Consider the following 11,968-nt stretch of genomic DNA (forward strand, 5'->3'; position numbering starts at 1 on the left):
CTGCGAATAAACTCTCGTCTGTGTTTTACACTCAAGTCTGCAGTTACTCCGTGCCTGGGTTTGTTAGCCTGAGTTCATCTTTACAAGTTCATAACAAGGTAGACGGTGAGGTTACTAGTTTTTCTTATCACACAAGAAACCCGTTCAAGTCTGACAACAGTGGGATAGAAGCTGTTCTTGAGCCTGGTGGTATATGCTTTCAGGCTTTGGTATCTTCTGCTCGATGGGAGAGAGGAGAGGAGAGAAGGTCTGGGTTTGCTGGGGTCTTTGTACTGGATACTTTACTGAGACAGCAAGTATAGACAGAGGCTGGTTATAGATACAGCTTTTTTATTGACTGCAGTTCTACCTTCAGTACAATTACTCCAAGCAGATTCATCACTAAAATCCAGACTCTGGGAGTTAATGACTCCTTCCGCAACTGGATCCTTGACTTCCTGACAACAGACCACAATCAGTCTGCTCCATATAACCATATAATATAACAATCACAGCACAGACAATGTGCTCACTCATTTCTCAACATCACATAGAATGAATTGATTTTGGTGAAGTCTGGCCTACGTGCTGTGATGGTCAGATATCTTAGGAGGGAGTCAAGGTCAATTATAATTGAACATGTTATGAACCCTACAGTCTTATCTTCAATACTCACATGCTGGATCCCATCATTGTGGAGTCTGGGATTACTCTGATCTGTTGGCTATGGCACTGCTAACCCCAATTGCAGTAGAAATTATAATTGTCATGTTTAAGCAAAGAAAGGTCACAGCTGAGGGTGTTTTTTCTTGACTGATGTTTTTAGAATGTTACCCAGTGCAAATCCTCTAATCAGGCTGAACATTTGTTTCCATTTCTCTGCCATATGGGAACTCCAGGACACCTCCTGTATCTTGAACAAGAAGAATCCTTCAAGATCCCAAACACAAGAGATTCTGCAGATACTCAAAATCCTAAGCAACACATACAAGCTTGCTGGAGGAACTCAGCAAAGCATTCCGTAGCTAAGGAGCAGAATAAGAAGTCAATGTTTTGGGCCAAGACTGGAAAGTCAGAATAAGAAGGTGGGGGAGGGGAAGGAGTAAAAGCTGGCTGGGTAGAGGGTAGAAATGAATACTGCGGGGTATGAGAACTTTGAGGCTTGAGGCAGTGGATGGGAGATCTCCAGAGGCGATGAGGTTAGTGATGGTGCAGTAGTCAATGGCCTAATGCTCCTTGGTGGGCTCCTATTCAAGGGTTATGTCCTGATAAGAGGTCTCAGCTTGAAGTGTCATCTGTTTGTTCCTCACCATGATCCCTCCTGACCTGCTGAGTTTCTCCAGCATTTTAGTGTGCTGCTCTGGATTTCCAACATTTGCAGAATCTCCTGTGTTTGTAGTAAGAAGAGGTCTCTGCTCGTACTCCAATTAGCTCCCAGCAAGTTTCCACAAAACACAATAAGTGTAATAATGATTAGAATTTCATACATTGATCCTTTCAATCATTGCCTGAAAAATTAGACCACTTAGTTCTGCGGTTGACCAATCATTGGCTACGCTCAGAACAATTGTACTGTTCCCACGAGAAATCCCAACATCCCATACACATGTTTTCTCTCTTCCTCTTCTCCACAGTGTGCCTGCCATCTTCAAAAAATAGATAAAACAAACATAAATAAGAACAGAGAATGAAGGATATTTTGCATCATTAAGAATCAAGTCAACATCCTCTTCTCTTTTGGAGGAATATTGATATCTCACAAAGCACTTGTCTGTTTGGTCAAGATTACCCCTGAGTGATGTTGCTGTGCAGCAGCATGGACCAGTATCAAGGTCTTTTAGGTCTCACAAGAAGCAGAAGGCAAATCCAGAGTTTAATTTCTCTAATTTAATTATCCTGACAGAATGCATATGATGATCGTGACTAAAATGCAGACTTTTTCTATAATGGCACCCATCTAATCCCAATCCAAATGGAAAACACCATTAGTATTTGCATTACATCATTTTCTCTCATGTTTTAAAGAATGTCTGTCCACTTTTACCACTTCTTTATAGCCCCTGTAGACATTTTGTTTTAGCATCCAACATGCTTCAATCTCTGATTCAGTTACTGAAGAGACATGATACTCTAGAGTCACTCTTGGCAGAATTGACTCTGTGCCAACAGACAGAAGTGTGACCCAGCAAACAGTTCAATAACCTCTGAACAGCTGATAGAGAATCTGATGTTTCCTGTGGGGAGACTGAGAGATTGTGAAACTTCACTACACTGATTATTGACACTGTCCAGTCCAAGCCAACTTTCCACCTAATTATCCTTAAGTTTATAAACAACTTGAAACCTTTGCCTTTTACTGTCTGCAGATCTCTATCCTATATCTACTCTGTGTACATAATTACTGACCATAAATATCCTATCACACTTCTCAGTACGCTAAAAGCAAAGCAATCAGTTTCATATGAAGGCATTAGTCATCTATGCAATAACATAGCCAATAATAATTTCAAACAATAACTCCTCACTGCCTGTACACACATCAGTTGTAACACCAGTTTAATTTGATATTACTCGAGCAGACAAAGATGGCCATGAATATGGGTCATAGCTGAATAATATCACTCTCACACTTTGTCTGTTATTCCATACTTACCTTTAAGTCTGGATTTCAATCCCACTCAAGTGACATGAGTATAAGATAAAGGATGACAGTTCAGTATATTAAAAAATGAAGCTTACACTATTGGAGGTGCTGTCTTTCAGATAAGAGTTTAAACCACAAAGTCTCATCTGTTCCCTCAGCCAAAATGTAAAAATAATCCTGGAGATCCATTACAAATAAAATGCACCTGGGACTAATGCCAGATGGACAGGCCGATATTTATCTCCCAATCAACATCACTGAAACAGATTGGCATTTGGATGACGTATGAAAAGACGGGATGACACAGCAACGGCCATTTTGGTTTTGGGAATATTGCCTTCAGCAGCTGTTTCTTAGGAACACTGAAGTTCAGCAGCACTTTAAACCTAAAGACGTGGGGAGAGAATTTACATATTTACTCTCATTTACTGGTAAGTTCAGTTAAGTCTGAGTCAGAGGCTTGGTCAGCAGGGTCTCTGTTGAGGAACAGGGGTTAGCTGGGTTAAAGCTACAGTTTAGGTTGAGAGTTAAATCAGAGCCTGGGTCTCACTTTCAGATCAAATTTGGACTTTGGCCTTGGGCCGGAGTTTGAACACTGGATCAGAGAATCAGGATCCAAGCTGGGGGATGGGGGGAGGTGCTAACTCGCACTCTGTATCATCATTTGTGAATCTTACTGAAGGTTCTATAGAATCAACTGACTTTTCTTTCCAGTGACACTCCCTGGGCATTTCCTATAGGATTTTACTACTTCTTATGCCTCTTTGTCTGCTTTGTCTCTCTCTCTCTAAAAGCCATCATTAATCTCTTACAAGAGAAAATCTGCAGATGCTGGAAATCCAAGCAACACACACAAAATTTTGGAAGAAATGCTGGCTTCATCAGCAGCTTGTCACAATGCAATGCTGGCATCACCCCATCAGAAACTCCCGTTGCTGCATCCATCCCTCATCAAGCCCCTCCTGCAGTTAAAACAAACTCACTTTCACACTTTCTCAGTTCTGGCAAAGGGTCTTCTTCTATGGGTGCTGTCCTTCTGTCCTCTACATCTACAGGTGCCGCCTGACCTGCAGAGTATTTCCAGCTTCTGACATTTTTACTTTAGATGATCAGTCATGACCTTATTAAATGGTGAAGCAGGCTTTGAGGAGCAAATTAGCCTGCACTTGCTCCTATGTGTTGGATCTGGAGAAGATATTGTCCAGAAGGCTCTTTAGAAGTCAAGAATGGGATGGAAATCTTGTGGTTATAAACATTTTGTTAGATATTCATAACAAATAACAATAAAGTACTGTGAGCAAGTAACACAACAGCAGGGAACTAACTCTAACTGTAACCAGCTCACAAGCAAAGAACCAGCCTTTTGGTCTTCCTTTATACTGAAAACTGGTTCAAACTGGAATCTTCTCTGATAAAAACAGCCTGAAAGACAACGAGGACAGTCTTGATTGATGCTGCTATGACACCAAAGGATTACGGACAAAAGACTACAAAAGTACAGAACCAGCTATACCACATATTACTGAAAATCTATTAAACACTTAGACAAACAGGTGTTCATACAAACATATAAGTAAGCGTAAAGAAGTTAAGCTACAAAAGAATAACTATTAGACCTTAATCCAACTTTTTTTTACGCATGCCACCTAGTCCTACATGGAATAAGTTTGTGTTCAGAAACCATAACAAAACTGGAAATAGATTTTATTTAATCTGTTCTGCCATAATTCATTAGTTACTGATAGGCACTCGAGAGGCTAGATGGCCTGTTCCTCTTCTCTCAACACCTTCAGCAAGTTTACGTCGATTGAATTTGTTAAAAGTCATGATGTAAGCATCACTGCAAGATAAAATGTTTCTGCAGCTTTAAAATTTACAATAACTAATTGGCTTTTTGTTATGAAGTCTATTAATCAGAACAACAAAAGAAAGGCCGATTTTTTAAAGATGCTTTACCTTGTTGCTGTCTTATCAAATGAGCAACTAATTAAGACTTATGTGTTGGCATTTCCACTTTAATTATCTAGAACTGACAAAATTCATAATCCTGTGAAGACAGTTTGTTATTGCCCAAAAGCTGCTTTAATTAATTTACATTACGGGCGACTGGGAACTTTAATAACATTTCCTGCTTTGAAAATTAACATTGATGAAGTGTATCTGTGAAGTGAACGTTCAGTTGTTTTAATTAGTCTGTCAGGAAAAGCCATGGAAAATACACTTTCACCAAAATCAAATGAGGTTAATTTGTCCAAACCTCACCACCTCCCCGCACTGCAACATTGTGACGCTAGTTCCAAGCATCAGCCAGCCGAGATTCTTTCTCATCTACTTTATCTCTGTAACACACAGTTGAGCAAACTACTTCCTTCTTTCTATCTTAAAGCTGGTGTTTCAGCTTTGCTTTTGCCCAGGAACCCATTGGCCAATGTGAATTTTCACTACCTTATCAAAGTGGACATGGGGAAGTTTAGATAAAAGAATCCTGTGCACTCTTGACAGGTGTCCAGTGATTCCTACCGCCACAGACATCCATTGGTGTCAAAAGCCTCACAGAGTCATAGTGTTATGTGACATTGAAATCCACCGGTATGTCATGAACCCATGTATGTCAGTCCTATACTTCTTTCATGTTATTCTCCCCACATTCCCATGAACTGCCCCATTCAGTGGCAAATTAACCGCCTGACCCACATCTCTAGGATAAAACCATAAGGCCATAAAGGCCACTCAGCCCATTGAGTATTCTTCACCATTCCATCATGGCTGATTTATTATTCTTCTCAACCCCATTCTCCTGCCTTCTCCCCATAACCTTTGATGCCCTTACTAACTAAGAACCTATCGACCTCCGATGGGGATCACCTGAGGCAGTATGGGAAGTCAGGAGTAAACACAGACTGCTGAGGTAAATCTGCTGAGTGCAGCAGGACCAGTCCAGCTGCTGAATGCTATTGATTGCCTTGCCCCAGGTCCAGGTATCATGTAATGTACTTGTGAAAGGTGTAACCTGTGGGGAAGATACTGTGAAATACCACTCCCAACAAAACCTCTTTGCATCCTTTGTTCAACAGGATGCTACTTACGTGGAACTCACAGAAAAGGAGATATTCCACTTTCTAAACAGCCAGAAGACCTATTAACTATACCCAAAACAAACATCAGATTAAGATCAGCAGTCTCCAATTGAGATCATACTCAGGGCTTTGAGGTCTATTTGCAGGGTGGAGCATGCTCAGAGAAGTAGTCTTCTTAATCCACTTTAATCCATGTGTAGTATTTAAGGAATTATTGCAATCAGGGAGACATAGCTGAGGGAAGGACAGTGAATATCAACTTAATGTTCTGGGGTATTGGAGCTTCAGATGTTATCAAGGGGGTACAAAAGAGAAAGGGGGCAGGGTCACACTCCTGATTAGTGAGACCATCACACGAGAACTTGGAATTGAAGAATAAGAGGGGCATTCACTTTGCTACTATACCAGGGCCTCATGTCAGGACGCTGGAGCAGGGATCCAATAGCAGACCCAGTACTGTGCACACAGCGATATTAATTGAGTAACAAATCCTGAGGTGCAAACAAAATCGGCATCAAAGTTCAGGCAGAGATCAAAACATCCAGAGAAATCCAAAAACCAGAATTGGAAACAGGCAGAGTCAATATTCAGACAGAGTACAGATATAAATGCTGGAAAGGCTCAGGAAAATTCACTCGCACAATCTGGCAACAAACAGGTGAAAACACAGGACTGAAATACGCTGAGCAATAAACAGGCAGATGATAGGTGGAGCACAATGAGACACGGGTGGCAGCAAAACAGGTAATAATGAGAAGCAGATGAGAGGCAGAGTACTCAGTAATACAGGGGCCGGAGTAGAACAGGAGTGAGGACAGAAGCACATGGGGCATGAAAACAAACAAGAGCACATGGTGATACAAAACCACAAAATGATGGCTAGGGAGAAACACACAAAAAGACAAAGTTCAACTGGAGGTACTGACACCTAATGGAGTGACCGCCAAGGCACTGAAACCTTTCTCTCTGAGGCCTCAAATTTTGTATCAACAAAACTCAAAGTATTCCAACGTTGCATTTTCAAGTCTTCAGGAATTCCTATTGAATTTCAGATCATTAGCCACTCCAGTCATGCATCTTTCATGAACAGATTGCTTCTGTTTTCTTTTTCCTGTTCTGCTATTTGAGATTATATTAATCTTTTATTTACCTCCAGGGACCCCTCTTTCAGCTGGCATCATCATCACTTATACCATTCAACAATTCTTCATCTCTACCCTTTTTGTCCTTTCTCACAATGTCAAAACTATTGATATTGTTGTTATTTCCCCGATCTCTTTCTCCTACAAAAGAATTTAAGATTTTATTCCAGAATCTGTTGTGTTATTTTCTGCCTTTCTGCAAATTGCTTTGGGCCTTTCAAATGAGTTTTAAAGGTAAACATGGTATCATAGAGAAATATAGAATTCTCTACAGTCCATCGAGTCTGTACCAACCCATTTTTACCCTCATCCTAGCCTAACCCATGCTGGTTGCCCCCATTCCCATTAACTCCCCGACCCCTAGATTCTACAACTCACATTAGGAGTGTTTAATATCAGACAATTATTGTACCAACCCACAGATCTTAGAGGCATGAGAGGAAACCCACAAGGTCAAATGCAAGCTCCACACATGGTAGTGGAGGTCAGGATCAAACCTGGGTTACTGGAGCTGTGGGGTAGCAAATCTACCAGCTGCAGCACCATGCTAACCTTAATTTATGGAAACATGGCTATGCTTGTAGACTGGAGAATGTTAAAATAGGTAAATGACAAGGGACAGCCGGGCACAGCAATCAAGGAACTTATTTATATTCTGCTTTGCCTTACACATCACCCTTGCAGAATGTCATATGCAGGGCAGCAGTGCAAGGAAGCCTTCTGGATCTGCCACCAAGTCACTGAGACAGATCATCACAAGCGGATGGCTCACGAATTTGTAATTCTTCTGACAAGACGTATCTTCCAGCCCAGGTACTGCAACTACACTTGTATCTGTCAGTGACAAATTATTAGCAAAGAAAACTCCTATAAGCCCAGAGCAATAAGAAAGGGGGAGAAAAAGCATTACTGTAACTTAACCCTGGTCCAGAAATCATTAAATGAAAACTTCTGCTTCATGCAGTTATTTTTTTAAATAAATGTTTTACTCCATGTAACAACCCTTAGCAATGTATTCCAAAGGAGGCCCTCTTAGTTTCTTTAAATAGAATACAGAAAAATTGCTTCATTGCCCAGTCATTTGCTTTGGGACTTACTTTGGGACTCTCGTACTTCAAATCTATTCGACACATCTGCCAAAATTTAACATATAACCCAGTCTAGATGCTTGATACATTTCTTTATACATCTGTAAAAATTATTTACAAAGGAGAAACAAAAATGAAAAGAAAGACAATTGTCACTTTAGGTACTGTACCTTTAAACATTAATATATCGATTAATATATCAGAAGTCTTAAGACTCTTCATCAAAAAAGTTTAGGGCAGTACCTGTTAGGGTTGGATGAGAAATAGGGGTAAGAGTTAGGGAATGATTACCAACCAGTGAGAAGAAGTTGTAGAGCCAATCAAAGCCTAGGTTCCACAGATCATTTTAGAAAAGGATTTTTTTATGTGTAAGATGAATAAGGTAGTTGAAGCTTTTAGGGAGTGAGTTGTTCTGGAGGCATAGCTGGCATTAGATGGATGGAGATAGAATGTCAGTGAGACAATAATAGCATATTAAAGTCAAAGGCAAGTTTATTGTCATATGCACAAGTACATGTACACACAGGTTCAGTAAACCAATTCCTGTATTTATTGCAATTCTTCTATCACCACAACAGGTCTACAGCAGATACAGTCTAACTGTCTCTCCACTCTGCTTTGGAGCACCTAGACAACAGCAAAACATTGCTCAAACTGCTGTTTATCGACTACAGTTCAGGATTCAACATCATCATTCTCTCAATATTAATCAAAAGCTTCAAAACCTGGACCACTTTGCCACCCTCTACAACTGGATCTTTGAGTTGCTTATCAGGAGACCAGAGTCGGAGCAGATGGGCAATGACACATCCTCCTCGCTGAAAATGAACATAGGCACCCCTCAAGGATGTGTGCTCAGCTCACTGTCCTTCTCTCTCTATAATCACAGCTCAAATGCCATCAATAAATTTGCTAATAGAATCTCAGATGACAAGGAGCAGGAATGAGACAGATTACAGCAACAAACTCACACTCATCATCAGCAAGACCAAGGAACTGCTTATGGACTTCAGAAAGGAGAAGTCAGGAGAACACACACCAGTCTTTATTAAGAGGCCAGCAATAGAAAGGGTGAGGAGCTTCAAGTTTGCAGGCATCAACATCTCAGTTATCTAGGACTCAACACATTTGCACCATTACAAAGAAGGCAAACCAGTAACGGTACTTTGTTCGGAGTTTGAGAAGATTTGGCATGTCACCAAAGTTTCTTGGAAATTTCTCAAGGTCAGGGATTCCCAACCTGGGGTCCATGGACCCCTCAGTTAATGGTGGGGTTCCATGGCATAAAAGAGGTTGAGAATCACTGCTACAGGTACTATGGAGAGCATTTTGACTGGTTGTATCTCTGCCTGGTATGAAAGCTCGAATGCACAACAGACTGAAGAATGTTGTAGACCCAGCCAGCTCCATCACCATAATAACCCTCCCTATCATTGAGGACATCTTCAAGAGGCAGTTGCTCAAAGCAGGCAGCATTCATGACAAAGCATTGACATGCCTCATCATTGAGGTATGTCCTCTTCTTGTTATTGCATTAGCAAGGAGGTGAGGCAGCCTGAAAACTCACACTCCATCATTTAGAAATAGCTTCTTCCCCTCTACCAGCAGATTCCTGAAAGGTTCATGACTACTTCATTATTCCTTCTTGTTGTGCTTTTTATTTATTTATTTATTTATTTATTGCATAGTTGGGGGATTAAGGATTATGGGGAAAAGGCAGGCAGGTGGAGATGAGTGCATGACCAGATCAGCCATGATCTTATTGAATGGTGGAGCATGTTCGACGGGCCAGATGGTCCACTCCTGCTCCTATTTCTTATGTTCTTGTGTTAATTGTATGCCTTACACTATACTGCTGCCACAAAACGCTTTCACATTATATGTCAGTGAGAATAATAATTCTGAGTAACATACACAAAATACTGGAGGAACTCAGCAAGTCAAGCAGCATCTATGGAGTCATAAACAGTCGATGTATCAGACTGAGGCCCTTCATCAAGACTGGAAGGGAAAAGGGCAGGAGCCAGACCCTGGTCTCGGCCATCAAGTGCCAGTTTGTACGCCTTACCCTGAACACCCCCACCTTCTGTACTGGTTAGGCACAGGTGTACATTCAGCCAGAGACTCATTCCACCAAGATGCAACACTGAGCATCATAGGAAGTCATTCCTGCCTGTGGCCATCAAACTTTACAACTCCTCCCTCGGAGTGTCAGACATCCTGAGCCAATAGGCTGGTCCTGGACTTATTCCCACTTGGCATGATTAACTTATTATGATTATTTAATTATTTATGGTTTTATATTGCTATATTTCTTCACTATTCTTGGTTGGTGCGGCTGTAACGAAACCCAATTTCCCTCAGGATCAATAAAGTATGTCTGTCTGTCTGTCTGTTTCATTCTGGCATCTGCCCCTTCTTTTCTAGTCCTGATGAAAGATCTCAGCCTGTAACATCGACAGTTTATAACCCTGTGTAGATGTAACGTGTGTTGCTGAGTTTCTCCAGCATTCTGCAAGTGCTGCTCAGGGTTTTCAGCATCACTGGAGTTTATGATCCTGATCCTGACTCTGATTTGGAAGGATATTTTCCAATATGAATATGACGGTATCTGTACGTGTCTGTCCAGCCCAGGCAATAAAGCAAAGCAATCCAATAGCTAATGGAAATCAAAAACTGCAAGCACTGGCAATCTGAAAACTATGGAAACACTCAGCAGGTCAGGTAGCATTGGTGAAAAGCGAAGTAGAGGTAATGTTTCGCTCAAAGACATTTTTTCAGTTCAAATGAAAGGATTCAATTTGAAATGTTCAAGTTCATTGTTATTTCAGCCATATATATGTCTTCTTGTCTTGGGCCCTTAGCTCCCAGTGGAGCATAGGCCATCGATGACGTCCCATCTCCGTCGCCCTCTGTTCTGAGCCAGTTTCTCGAGGGTGGACCAGAAGTGTCCTGATTATCTAACTTCAGCCTCAAGTCTCTCCGCCATGAGCTCTTTGGACATCCCTTTTTCCCCCTTTCCTTGGGGATTCCATTTTAATGCCTGCCTGGTGATGTTGTTGGTTGGCTTCCTCAAGATGTGGCTAACCTACCTCCACTTGCGTTTGTGTATTTGTATCTCCATGGATTCCTGGTTGGTGTTTCCCACAGTGTCTGGTTGGTTACTTTGTTAGACCATCTGATGTTTAGGATCCTTCTCAGGCACTGCTGGATGAAAGTCTGCAGTTTTTGTCGTGCCTTCTCCAGATTTCAGAGCCATACAGGAGCACTGTTTTAATGTTTGAGTTGAAGATTCTGATTTCAATTTTCCTTGATATGACTCTGGACATCCACACTTTCTTCAACATATTGAAAACTTCTCTGGCCTTGTTGGTCCCAGCTTTGACATCCTCCACATATACTCACAATGCTTGCAAGATAGACATTTCTCTGGTGGTATCTCTCATCACCATGAATCTATTGTTGGTACAGTTTATCTTCAGCACTTTCATTTTATCTATTTGGTCTTAGACACAGCATGGTGGAGTTAGCATGTTGATTTCTCTTGCATCTGTTGGTCAGAGCTAGAGAGTAGGGTGACGCCATCCGCAAATTCTAGATCACTAAGTTGCCGCCACATAGTCCATTGGATTCCATTTTGTTTTTCACTTGTCTGTTTCATAATCCAGTCTATTGCCAACAGGAATAGGAAGAGAGCCATCAAACACCCCTGTTTCACCCCAGTGTTGACACTGAAGCTTTTTGTCAGTTTTCCAGAATGTATGACTTTGCATGACATATTGTTGTAGGAGTTCCTGACGATATTGATAAATTACTGCGGTATTCATTAATATTTTATGTTTCCATAATGTGTTTCTGTCTAGGCTATCGATGGCTTTCTTGTAGTCAAAGAAATTGACGTACAGAGAAGTATTCCATCTGATTGACTGTCCTGTGATTATCCTTAAGGTAGCTATCTGATCTGTACAGGAGTGATCTTTCCTAAAGCCTGCTTGCTGGTCCCGGTGTTGTGTCAACAGCTTGTTGAAGGTGTTGCAG

General features: G+C 41.2%; 1 long non-coding RNA gene across 1 annotated transcript; it reads left to right on the forward strand.

The window, feature by feature from the left end:
* Positions 1-2,950: 2,950 nt before the first annotated feature.
* On the forward strand, positions 2,951-10,138 carry LOC140740372 (uncharacterized). The gene is made up of 3 exons (XR_012101835.1): positions 2,951-3,054; positions 7,527-7,655; positions 8,509-10,138. It is a non-coding gene; the product is annotated as an uncharacterized lncRNA (long non-coding RNA).
* The last annotated feature ends 1,830 nt before the right edge of the window (positions 10,139-11,968 follow it).

This window comes from Hemitrygon akajei, chromosome 16, assembly GCF_048418815.1.
Source record: "Hemitrygon akajei chromosome 16, sHemAka1.3, whole genome shotgun sequence".
Taxonomy (NCBI): domain Eukaryota; kingdom Metazoa; phylum Chordata; class Chondrichthyes; order Myliobatiformes; family Dasyatidae; genus Hemitrygon; species Hemitrygon akajei.